A 13,441-nucleotide genomic window follows, 5' to 3' on the forward strand; every position below is an offset into this window, starting at 1 on the left:
CGGCGGAAAAGCCTCTTCTCACTCCAGACTCTCCCTGGGCGAAGACATCCACTTCTAGGATTTCAACTATAAAGGTGAAATTCACCTCTGCTCAGTTGCCCTTCACAATCCCCTTAAATCCACCCTTTAAGTACATTTTACCACATTAAAAGGCCACGTGCGTGCCTACCCAGTCGCGTCCGACTCATTGAGACCCATGGACTGCAGCCCGCCAGGCTCCTCTGTCCATGGGATTCTCCAGGCAAGAATACGGGAGTGGGTTGCCATGCCCTCCTCCAGGGGATCTTCCTGACCCAGGGATCGAACACCCTATGTCTTGGGTGTCCTGCATTGGCAGGTGGATTCTTTACCACTAGGGCCACCTGGGAAGCTCCTACAAGTTGCATATAAAAATACAAATTCAGATTTACCTTTTCAAAAAAGCACATGGCAAAATTAATCACTGAAGTGTACCGTTCAGGAATAGCAAGTACTTTCGCAGTGTTTCTCAACCAATCTCCAGAATTCACTTTATCTAGCAAAACTAGAAGTCTGTACCCACTGAACCGCTCCCCGTCCTCCCTCCCGCCAGTCTCTGGCAATCAACATCCTACTGCGTTCGCTATCATTCTGACTACCCGAGGTACCGCAGGTAAGTGGAATCATGCAGTGTTCGTCTCTTGGGGACTGGTCCGTCTCACTAGGAATAATGCCCTCCAGATTCACCCATGTCATAAGCTGTGTTGGCGCTTCCCTCCTCCTCAAGGCTGAAGACCATTCCACCGCACGTGGAGGCCTCGTTTTGTTTGTCCACTTGCCCATTCATGGACACTTGGGCTCCTTCGACCTTCTCACTACTGTCAATAACGCCGCTAAGAACATGGATGCACAGCATCTCTTTGAGATTGCTTTTAATTCTCTGGGGATAACCTAGAAACAGAATTGCTGGATCATTTGGTAACTCTATTTCTAAGTTTTTGAAAATTAGAAATTGTTTTCTAACCAAACTGTTTTCCACCAAACTGTTTTCCACAGCGACTGTACCATTTTACATTTCCACGAACAGTACTCAGGGGCTCCGCTTTCTCCACGCCTTCACTAACTCTTGTTGTTTAGGGCTTTGTGTTTGGGGGTTCTTGATAGTAGCCACCCTAATGAGTGCAGGTGGAAGATTTGCTGGTTTTTGGCTGGGCTGGGTCTTCACTGCCGCACGGGGACTTTTCTCTAGTCGCGGTGGGCAGGGCTTCTCACTGCAGCGGCCTCTCTTCTTATGGAGCACAGTCTCTAGGGTGCAGGGGCTTCCCCAGCTGCAGCTCGCGGGCTCAGAAGTTGTGCTTCCAGGCTCTGAAACACAGGCTCAACAGTTGTGGCACGCAGGCTTAGTTGCTCCGAGGCACGTGGAATCCTCCCAGATCAGGGATCGAAACAGCGTCTCCTACACTGGCAGGTAGATTCTTTACCACTGAGCCACCAGGGAGCCCTAGACTTGCTTTTACATAAATTTTGTGTGCTTTCTTTCTGTTACAAACATGTGCTAAAAGCCCTCTAAGATATGCTCCACGAACTAGCAAAGGACAACTCCAAAAGGTATTGAAAGTAATTCAGTTCAGTCGCTCAGTCACCTCCGACTCTTTGCAACCCCATGGACTGCAACACACACAGCCTCCCTGTCCATCACCATCTCCCAGAGTTCACGCAAACTCATGTCCATCGAGTCGGTGATGCCATCCAGCCATCTCATCCTGTGTCGTCCCCTTCTCCTCCTGCCCCGAATCCCTCCCAGCATCAGAGTCCTTTTCAATGAGTCAACACTTCACATGAGGTGGCCAAAGTATTGGAGTTTCAGCTTCAACATCAGTTCACCCAGGACTGATCTCCTTCAGGATGGACTGGTTGGATCTCCTTGCAGTTCAAGGGACTCTCAAGGATGTTCTCCAGCACCAGTTCAAAAAGCATCAACTCTTCGGCGCTTTCTTTATTGAAAGTAGAAAAGAAGAAATAGTCTTTTAAAGCAGGATATAAGGGACAATAAAATTGTGATTCATGTGAAATGGCCAAAAAAAAGGAGAAAAAATAATGGGAAGGCATATCCCATTCATGTGTGAAATTTTCAAATGCCAACTGCCTGCATGGCCTTCTGAATTCCTTAAGCTGGTGTTCAGCCTTCCATTAGAAGGCTTCCTTTCCCCTGCTGCCTGCTACCTGTGTGCTGGGACAGTCCCCTCCCGTGATAGTCTTCCTTTCTACCTCAGCTCCGCCCAGCCACGGGGGTCAGCGCCTGCCTGACACACAGGATGACTGAGCGGCAGGGCTCTGTCGTTCCCAGGTGGCAGGGTCACTGGGTTCCTTGGCATTGGAGGGTATCAGTGATAAGCACAGACAGTAGGAGAGCTGGGGCAAAACAAATCCCATTACAACCCTGAAAACTTGAATTAAGTGCCTAATTAAATTTGGAAACATAAAAAGCTTCACACAAAGCAATACATCAGCACATCCTAAATGGGAAATATATCCTGGTCTTGGGATTCCTTGGGTCTAAGGAATCCAAAGGAAAACTTAATTAAGTAGTAAAGAACTTGCCTGCCAATGCAGTTCAATCCGTTGGTTGAAAAGATCCCCTGGAGAAGGAAATGGCAACCCACTCCAGTATTCTTGCCTGGAAAAATCCATGGACAGAGGAGCCTGAACGGCTGCAGTCCATGGGGTCACAGAAGAATTGGACACGACTTAGAGACTAAACAATAACAAAGATTTCAGACTATCCAGAAGATTCCCTGGACCTAGAAGTCACTAGCTAAGTACCTCCACAGAGATCTAAAACAAAGCCAAAAGAAAAAAAAGTTTCAAAACAAAGGTATGCATTTAATAGTGAATGGTTTGCATTCAAAAATAAAAGACCTATTAAGATTTGTAAAGACACACCCAGCAAACAGGCAAAACTTATGAAATAGTTGTTATTGCTTCATCAAAATTTAAGTCATCGATGCTGGAATTATTTTTCAAAGAACAAAATGTTTTATACTTGCAGTTATGAAAATAAACCCATGTGTAAAAACTAAGTGTGCTAGTCACTCACTCATGTCCAACTCTGAGTAAAAACTGAAAGGGAGTATTACTTACTATTAATCCTAAAACAATCACCATTCTACTATATCACACAACAGATATCACATAATAAAGTTTAAGTGGAGGCTAAATATTAAACTAAAAATTTCTTTACATAAGTTCAGGGTCATGATTTTTAAAATGGTATGATAATGACACCAATAAAGAAAGTTACAAAACAGAAATAGGTCTCTAATTTTATTGACCCTTTGTTCCAATACTCAGAAAAGGAGACCAAAAAAAAAAAAAAAAAGAAGTATTTTGAAAGTTACTTTCCTTAAACAAAATCTAAATAATACTGTTTTTTATATGGTAACATACCTTAGGGACCTAGATTAAAGATTTGTATTTTCATCATTAATAGTCTATTTCACTTAAAATTACACAGTATACTTCAACTAGGGCATATAAGATATAAACACAGCAAAAAACAGTTCAGAAAAGTCATTCACAACTCATCGATTTACTTCGAAAAGGGTAAATGAAACCAAACACTGAAAGTACATTATCGGACTTCACTGGTGGCGCAGTGGATAGGAATCTGCCTGCCAATGCAGGGGACACGGGTTAGATCCTTAGTCCAGAAGATTCCATATGCCGTGGAGCAACTAAGCCCCTGCACCACAGCCACTGAAGCCCGCTCACTTAGAGCCTGTGCTCCACAAGAGAAGCCACCACGGCAATTGAGAAGCCTGTACCTCGCAACAAAGAGCAGCCCCCACTCTCTGCAACTAGAGAAAGCCTGCACGCAGCAACCAAGACCTGGCTCAGCCAAAACTAAATGATTTAAAATATTTTTTAAAAAATAACAAATTTATCTAAAAACAGAAAGTATGTTATCATACTACACTTTTGAGAAAAATAACTGAGAAATATCTGAATATTTAACATCATTAGCATTATATTTGAAAATCTAACCATGACCAACACTTAAGGTCCCTGAAGTGAGGGGGGGTCAGCAGGTGCGCCATTCATTCTCTCCCTCAGTCTGGATATCACGTTCAGAAAAGATGTGTGACTGTGACTTCAGAATGAGGCGTCGGCCCACTTCTGCTTTATTGCTAACACAAATTTCCATGCCTCCAGACACCTTAGGGAAAACAAGCGTGTAAGCCCTTTACAACATTAGACTGTAAAGAACTCATCTGCTGGGAAAGTTCCATTTTGCAGAAATCTAGACAGAACCACTTTCTGAGTTGCAAAGAGCAAACAATCTTTTCACAACCACCATTTTATTTTGATTCAAGCTAGCTTACCAGTTTAATTTGTGAACACTGTCCTTCTAGATAAACAACCTAAAATAAAATCCAAGTTATTTACATAAATACAATGAAGGCAATTCATCAAAGCATGGCTAATTTCTAACAATAAAATCCAACTCTACAAAAATGGGAAGGGAAAGCCACTTTCACTTAGGGGGGAAAAAACGATGGAGTATGGGTTCACCTATTTTTCAAGAAATATCACTCTCAAGGAGACACATATAAAATAGAACAAAAAATACAATAAGAAAAAATACCATTTTATAATAGGCATACATGGCACAACATTTTATAAAAGCACACTCTTTTAACATTAAATTTCTAGAGAAAGAAGTATGTCATCTAAAAGGCATTTTTTTTACTTTCTTTGCAACATTTTAAAGCTGTTGAATTCATTTCCATTCATTTAAAAGCTCCAGAAAAAGTCAAACTAATTTCAACTTTTTATTTAACAAGCCTAATTACATATACCAATATGGAAGAATCATAATCAGTTCTATAATAGTAAACTTCAAACGAATGAAGTTTTATTATAATTTTTGAGGATTTTAGTTCTAAGTTATATTATCCACAGGGTGGCAGTCTCACAGTCTTAATTTTATCTCCAAATTTAAGGTATAATTTCAGTGTTTAAAAAGACACACACACAGGTGAGCAATAACACTTTACTGTCTGATCAACAATTGCAAAAATTGTCCCTTCAAAAAAAAAAAAAATCTACCCTTCATAATGTCCCTATTCTTTAAGGAGTATTTACTTTCTGACATCTTAAATTTTTCTTTCAATGTACCTCTTCTATCTCATCTTTTCTATTCTGCTGCTACACCCTATTGAGGGAGATACTAGAGTCAAGGCAAGCTGTTGGATTATTACTATATGCAGAAGACCTCCCCAGTCCTGGTCAATGTGGACACCACAGACACAATCCTTTCATGCTCCAGTTCATCTTGCTCACTGCTGGCAAATTAATTTCATCAAAACACTCACCATATTATCCAAAATTCCTTCTTCCAGCTAAGTAACTCCTTACTCCAAAATCCAAGGGCCTTCACAATCAGAATCTTTCAAAATCTCCTATCTCAAAAATGCTCTGCAAGTTAAGGTGGAGGGACTTCCCTGGTGGCCCAGCAGCTAAGACTCTGCACTCACAATGCAGGGAGCCGGGGTTAGATCCCCGGTCAGGGAACTAGATTCCGTACGCTGCCACTAAGACCCCAGAGCAGCCAAATATAATAAGTGAATAAGCAAAAATAAATATTAAAAAAGTCAAGAGGATTTATGAAATAAACTTCACTTTGAATATACCTTGCCATTTCCTGCTTTTCCTTCATTTATTCATTCAAGTATTTTCTGAACGCTCACTGAGTGCCAGATACTGTTTCAAGTGTTGATCATACAGAGACGGGAAAAGTGCCAAAGTCCCTGCCCCAATGATACTGAGAGCTGTTAGTGGAAGAGGGAGAAGCCCCCAGCACTTCCAGGTCTCTGCTGGTAAGGGATACAACTCTTTCCAAGAGTGAGCCATGAGAAGCACACTAATGGTTGGGGGGCGGGGGGCGGGGGGTGATATAAAGACCTCAGAGGAGATCTGCCACCGGTGACGCTGTCTGCTACAGACCGGAGCCGATTTTTGCCATCTTACACTATGCTATTATGGTACTACCACTGCTGCTGCTGCTGCTGCTGCTAAGTCGCTTCAGTCGTGTCCGACTCTGTGCAACCCTACAGATGGCAGCCCACCAGGATCCCCCGTCGCTGGGACTCTCCAGGCAAGAATGCTGGAGTGGGTTGCCATTTCCTTCTCCAATGCATGAAAGTGAAAAGTGAAAGTGAAGTCGCTCAGTCGTGTCCGACTGTGTGACCCCATGGACTGCAGCCCGCCAGGCTCCTCCGTCCATGGGATTTTCCAGGCAACAGTACTGGAGTGGGGCGCCATCGCCTTCTCCGACTGCCGTGGCTAGTCCATTCTTAACACAACTTGTATTCAGTTCAGCCAAATTGTGCTAACAACTATTAAAGAAACTCTGCTCCTGTTTGCTTCCTCATTGCCTTGAAAAAGGTGGAAGTCTTAGTCACTCAGTCGTGTCCGACTCTTTGTGACCCCCTCTGTCCATGGGGAGTCTCCAGGCAAGAACACTGGAGAGGGAAGCCATTCCCATGTTCCGGGCCTCCTGCATTACAGGCAGATTCTTCACCATTTGAGCCACCAGGGAAGCCCCCTTATTGCCCTGCCTCCCACCAAATCACCTCTACTAGCAAAGCCTAACCAGCCTTCCAAGCCAATCTCAAATGCTGCCTCCTAGAGGCCTTTTCCCACTTCCTTCACACAAACCCAGACCTGATGTTTTAGAGACCTTCAAACCCCTGGAACCCTTGGCTTGGTCTCCTCTGGACATTTAACACACTATGCGCTGGATCATAATTATCCGTATACTTTAACCTCTTTCATCTCTTATTTACTGAGCTCTTTGCTACATTCCTGGACTATCTAGAGCTGTAGTGTTAAATCATTCCATTTTTAGATATTCAATATTCAAACGGTAAGTGTAAAATGTAGACAAAATATTCCATATTTTTTAATTGCCTCAATCCTTTTTAAGTTTTCCTCAGATATCATTTATATAACCATGAGGTTCATCCACGCAGTAGAATTCAATCTTTTTAGTATATTTACAGATGATGCAACCATCATCACAATGTAATTTCAGGATATTTCTGTCATCCTAAGAAGAAACCTTGCACCTAGAGTAGCAGTCTCCATCCCTCTGTGTTCCCCTCCCTCCTTCCTTCCAGTCCTAGACAACGATAATCGATCCCCCTTCTCTATAGATTTGCCTATTCTAGGCATTTCATAGAAGTGGAATTATATCAGGTGTGGTCTTTTGAACCTGGCTTCTTTCGTTTAGCACAATGTTCCTGAGATTGATCCACGATGTGGTATATATCAGTATATATCCTTTCTTATTGCCAAATAATATGTGATTGTATGGATACATGTATTCATCAGATGATGGACATTTGGGTTGCTTCCACTTTCTGCTTATGAATAATGCTGCTGTAAACATCTGTGTACAAGTTTATGTATAGACATGTTTTAATTTCTCTTGGGTATATACCTAGGTGTGGAGTTTCTGGGTCATACGGTAAGGTGGCGCTAGTGGTAGAGAATTCACTTGAGCCAATGCAAGAAGATGTAAGATTCAGGTTCAGTCCCTGGGTCAGGACAATCCCCAGGAGGAGGGCATGGCAACCCACTCCAGTAATCTTTCCTGGAGAATCCCATGGACAGAGGAGCCTGGCGGGCCACAGTTCATGGGTTATAGAGTTGGACATGACTGAGCGACTTAGCACAGCACATGGTAACTTTATGTTTGGCATTTTGAGGGAACAGCCAGTTTCCCAAAGTCGCTGCACTATTTTACATTTCCACCAGCAACGTATGAGGGCACCAACTTCTTCATTACCATTTGACTCTTACAAAACAGAAGTGATCTTACTATACAGTATCCTCACCCTCATGGAATTTAGGCCTTCCATGGCGGCTCAGTGGTACAGAATCCACCTGCAATGCAAGAGACTCTGGTTCATTCCCCGGGTCAGAAAGATCCCCTGGAGAAGGAAATGGCAACCCACTCCAGTATTCTCGCCTGGAGAACCCCATGGAGCCTGGAGAACCTCACGGACAGAAGAGCCTGGCAGGCTACAGTCCATGGGTTGCAAAGAGCTGGACATGACTGAGTGACTAAGCATATATGTATGGAGCTTATGTTCTAAATAGAACAAGTCAAGAAATAAACAGGAACAAAAATGTTTATTTTAGATAAGAAGAAAATAAAACAGCATAAGGTAACTAGACAGTAACCAGAAAAGGGAGACTCTCTGGTACCCAGGGTCTCTCTGATAAGGTAACACCGACAAGAGGGAGATGGGCAGAGCTGCTGCAGGCAGTGCAAATAGCAAGATACAAAACCTGGAAAAGGACAAGTTTGGCACTTTCAAGAGACAAAAAGGAAGAAGCCAGTGTGGCTAAAGTACGATGAAAAGGTCAAGGTAGGAGGTGGCACTGGGGAGGCAAGCAGAGGTCAGACAATGTTGAGCTCAGAGACCACGGTAAAGGTCTTCGGGTTTTAAAATGACATCATAATTTTTTAATCCCATATATTGCTTTAAGTGCTCATTTATGCAAACACTTACTGATCTGCCATACATTCTAACTGCACCAAACAGTAGCAAATAGTACAGAGACTATCTGGATAATTCACATCACTTAGTATGACTTTTTAGTGTGGCCCAAGAGAAAACATGTAAAACAAGACTACCAATTGTGTTCTGGAAACAAGGCACAAGCATATGAGTGAATCCTTACAAATGTATTACCTAGTATTACCTGGTCCTGACCAATGTATTACCTAGTCTTGACCAATTTAAGGTGTATACTTCCCAGACAGTAACTAGCAGCTCTGTTTTAGAATATTAAGGTCATTTTCAATGAAGCAACTCAGTAAGAATATAATGCGGATCATTCTCATAATTTAAACCTAGAATCGCTTCTTTTAAATGTAATTCTAGTTGACTGATTTTTCTCCGTTCCATTAGTTAAAACTTGGTATCTTAACTGCTAAACATAAAACATGAGCACAAAACGTTCTACATGTTTCTATATAGTTTGACTTATAAAACAACAAAAGTTTCTCACATATTATGCTATATTTAGTTTTTTCAAAGAGACAAAAAATGTTTTAAAAACTCTACTGACATAAATTTCACTCCCTTAAAACAATTTGGGTTGCTGTTTGGTCGCTCAGTCGTGTCCGACTCTTTGCAACCCCATGGACTACAACACACCACCTTTCCCCGTCCTTCACTATCTCCTGGAGTTTGCTCCAACTCGAAACAACTTGTTACTCAGTCAAGTTATCCAGGTAAAACTCTCTTTTAATGTCTCAACCTGATCCCAGTGACGCTCCCTCTGGGTACTGTGTACTCTCACCCAACCAGGCTACTTGCCTGCCTCATACTCCCCCCCACCCACAAGCTGAGCTTTGATACACATTCCCCATCACGAGAAATTCAACCCATTCTTCAAGGTCCAGGACAAACACTCTTCTCTCCTTGTCGGGACTCTAGTCCTCTTCCCTGAGAAGAACTGATTCCTCACCCATATGCTCCTGAAGCAATTCTGTAACTCAGACACTGGCCTATCCAATTCTGCCTGGTACACAACAATATATAAATCTATGTCTTTTTTTTTTTTTTAATTTTCGGCTGCATTAGGTCTTCATTGCTTTGCAAGAACTTTCTCCAGTTGCGGGGAGCATGGTCTACTCTACGTTGCAGTGCGAGGGCTTCTCATCACAGTGTCTTCTCCTGTTGTGGAGCACAGGCTCCAGGGCGATTGGGCTTCTGTATTTGCGTCACACAGTTCAGTTCCGTCGCTCAGTCATGTCCGACTCTTTGTGACCCCATGAATTGCAGGACGCCAGGCCTCCCTGTCCATCACCAACTCCCAGAGTTTACTCAAACTCATGTACATTGAATCGGTGATGCCATCCAGCCATCTCATCCTCTGTCGTCCCCTTCTCCTCCTGCCCCCAATCCCTCCCAGCATCAGGGTCTTTTCCAATGAGTCAACTCTTCGCATGACGTGGCCAAAGTATTGGAGTTTCAGTTTTAGCATCAGTCCTTCCAATGAACACCCAGGACTGATATCCTTTAGGATGGACTGGTTGGACCTCCTTGCAGTCCAAGGGAACTCAAAGAGTCTTCTCCGGACACCACAGTTCAAAAGTATCAGTTCTTCGGCGCTCAGCTTTCTTCACAGTCCAACTCTCACATCCATACATGACCACTGGAAAAACCATAGCCTTGACTAGATGGACCTTTGTTGACAAAGTAATGTCTCTGCTTTTTAATATGCTATCTAGGTTGGTCATAACTTTCCTTCCAAGGAATAAGTGTCTTTTAATTTCATGGCTGCAATCACCATCTGCAGTGATTTTGGAGCCCAGAAAAATAAAGTCTGACACTGTTTCCCCATCTATTTGCCATGAAGCGATGGGACCAGATGCTATGATCTTAGTTTTCTGAATGTTGAGCTTTAAGCCAACTTTTTCACTCTCCTCTTTCACTTTCATCAAGAGGCTCTTTAGTTCCTCTTCACTTTCTGCCGTAAGGGTGGTGTCACCTGCATATCTGAGGTTACTGATATTTCTCCCTGCAATCTTGATTACAGCTTGTGCTTCTTCCAGCCCACTGTTTCTCATGATGTACTCTGCATATAAGTTGAATAAGCAGGGTGACAATACAGCCTTGATGTACTCCTTTTTCTATTTGGAACCAGTCTGTTGTTCCATGTCCAGTTCTAACTGTTCACACAGTCTTAACTGCTCCCAGGCATGTGGAATCCTCCAAGACCAGGGATCGAACCCATGTCTGCTGCATTCGCAGGTAGATTCTTATCCACTGTGCCGCCGAGGACGCCCTATAAGTCTATGTCTTGGACATAGAGAAACGGTCATCAAACTACTCCTCTCAGCATACTCTCCAGTACATATAAAGCCATTTGCAATTATAGCTGGTACTCAGTTGAAAATCACATCCATTTTAGCACAATTTGGTACAGTATAATAGCAAGTCATTAGGAAATGCAAGATCAGGAATGAAGCACTATGGAAACAATTAAGGCAGAGTTCTTTTCTTTCTTCCAAATTCGAGCCTCAGTAAATGGTTTCTGAACAATGACACAATCCTCTATTTAAACAAAACTTTTCCACTCTTATTACTGACACAAGAATTGCTCAACAATTCCTGAAGCTCTAAAGTTTGTGAGTGATACGCTTTATCAAGAATTTATGGCTCTAAACCCAGAGCGTAAGGAAGTGAAAGAGCTACACAAAGTTATACTGATCAAAGGAGCCAAAATATACGTTTAGTATTCTCTCCACAACCTCCTCACATTAAAAAAAACGTGAACATCAGTCAACTTTCAAAATATCTGAGGGTGCTTGGTGTAAACGTCCAAATATTTAAATTAATAGAGACGATCTAAAACATATTTAGCTGTGGAAGTTTATTTACAATGTGAAAATAATTAATCCTTAATCATGCAGATCACACTAACAGATTATTCCAAAACTCATTGTACAGCTAAAACTATCAAAACAAGAGTTTGAGAAGGCACGTATAACTCAAGTTTCTGCTGCTCGTCACGGCACTGCCCAGAAACCCATCCACAAGAGCCACTTCTTCCCGCTTCATTTGTTCCCAGAGGCCCAATAGGCTAAACATTATATAGCTCACCCCATTTTCTCATTTCAGCTTGCATTTAAGATAATGCTTTTGTTTCATTTACAACTCACATGCTGCTGACGCAGCTGCCCCTTCTTTGTAATAAACACAGGGCTTCTATATTTAAAAATACAGTGAAACTTTGTTATAACATCCCCTCCCCAGGCTCCGGCCAATTTTCTCTCTTCCGAGCCCCACCACCACGCCAGGATTTGCTAGCCGCGGCGCTCAAAACGTTATAGACCTTTTGGAGAAGTCACATTTCTTCTTGAAAGACATCTCATCCCAGTGGTTATTTTTCTTCTGCAGAACGCGCGCGCGCGCGTGTGTGTGTGTTGGGCGCGGAGGGGGGCGCGGAGAACCGGACGGATGCCCTCGCCCTTCCCGAGCCAAAGCACTCAGGTCTGCGGCTCCCGAGTCTGGGGTGCTTTCTGTGAACCGCGGCCGGCGCCCCACATGTCAAGCCGGGTGCCCCCGGCGCGGGGCTCGGGCGCCCCGGGGGGACCCGCGCCGGGCGGGCGGCAGCGGCGCGGTCGGGAGAGCGCGCCCGGGCCGTCGGGGGTCCCCGGCCCGCACCCCGCCCGGGGGCTGCTTTGTGTCGGGGGCCCGGGGGGCGGGCGGGGTGTTTCTAGTGAAGACCCCGGGGGCGATGACTCGGGGCTCCGAGCCGGGCGCGGGCGAACACGCCCCGCGTCGCTCGGGACCGTCCGAGGCGAGGGTGTGTGCCTGCCGGGGGCGCTGGGGGCCGATAAGGCGAGGCCGGGGTTAATCATCGCCTCCCGAGCTTTGGGGAGGGGACGGCCCGGGCCCGCAGCGGCGGGAGGACGGCCCCGGGAGAAGCGGCGCCCCGCGCCCCGCGCCCCGCGCCTCTGCCCCGCCGGCCTCCCGCGCGAGCAGCGGCAGCCTGAGCGCACCCGCTCCTCCCGCCCGCCCGGCTCCGCACTCGAGGCAGCGCAGATCTCACCGCAGGGCTCTAGGGCGCGTTCTCCACCAAAATCACCTGGATGGGGCGGTGGGGTCAAGAAAAAAAAAAGAGCCAGAGCCACTGGAAATAAAACAAGTCGGTTTCGCCTGTCAGTTTCTGAAAAATGTTACCACGTTCCCATACCGGGAGTCGAACCCGGGCCGCCTGGGTGAAAACCAGGAATCCTAACCGCTAGACCATATGGGAAGTGCTGTGAGAAGCTCCGCGGTGACTCACCTGACAAGAGCGAACGCCGCCGCCGCCGCCCCAGCTCCACCACCCGCAGCCGCCGCCGCCTCGGGGCCGCCGCCGCCTGCTCCCCAGCTCCCCACGCGCTCGCGAGCCCGGGAGCGCGCCTGGCAGGAGCGCGCGGGCGTCCCAGCGGTGGGGCGGGGTCGCTCCGCCGGCTGAGGAAAAGTTCTGAGGCCAAGCCCAGCGACTCTCGGCCCCGAAACCAGCTCTTTCACCTTTCTTTCTTTTTTTTTTTTTTAAACTCCGCCAACGGCCCCCTCCCCAGCCTACGGGTCCGGGCTGCTCCGCCGGTCAAAGTGCGTGCGGACCAGTTGGCAAAGTTGAGGGCGGCGACGTCTCTGGGAACAGCTGTTTGCGTTCGGGGCGGAGGCGGCGCGCGAGCTCCTCGGGCCCCGAGCCAGCGAGCCTAGAAGGAGGTGGAGGTTCTGGACCTCGGGAGGGGAAAAGAGAGAGAGAGAAGGCGAGCTGACGCGGGGACGCGAGACTCGAGCGTGCCCCCAAGTCCCGTCGCGCTCTCGCCCCTGCTCGGCGACCTCAGCCCCTTATAACGACCCCACCTCTCGGGGAGCCGGAGGCCCGCCCCTCGAGGAGG

General features: G+C 45.7%; 1 protein-coding gene and 1 non-coding gene across 6 annotated transcripts in view; both read right to left on the reverse strand.

Annotated features, from left to right (window-relative positions):
* Positions 1 to 13,366, reverse strand: part of ELF1 (E74 like ETS transcription factor 1) — a 117,158-nt gene extending 103,792 nt beyond the window's left edge. For 3 of the 5 annotated variants that reach the window (XM_060394267.1, XM_060394261.1, XM_060394266.1), the window contains exon 1: positions 12,835 to 13,366. The gene's annotated coding sequence lies outside the window, so the exon portion shown is untranslated. Of the gene's footprint in view, positions 1 to 11,877; positions 11,941 to 12,834 lie in introns of those variants that run through there. The other 2 variants (XM_060394270.1, XM_042254626.1) reach the window with 1 other exon arrangement.
* TRNAE-UUC (transfer RNA glutamic acid (anticodon UUC)) lies at positions 12,733 to 12,804 on the reverse strand. The gene has a single exon. It is a non-coding gene; the product is annotated as a tRNA-Glu (tRNA).
* Positions 13,367 to 13,441: the final 75 nt, after the last annotated feature.

This window comes from Ovis aries, chromosome 10, assembly GCF_016772045.2.
Source record: "Ovis aries strain OAR_USU_Benz2616 breed Rambouillet chromosome 10, ARS-UI_Ramb_v3.0, whole genome shotgun sequence".
In the NCBI taxonomy this organism is placed as follows: domain Eukaryota; kingdom Metazoa; phylum Chordata; class Mammalia; order Artiodactyla; family Bovidae; genus Ovis; species Ovis aries.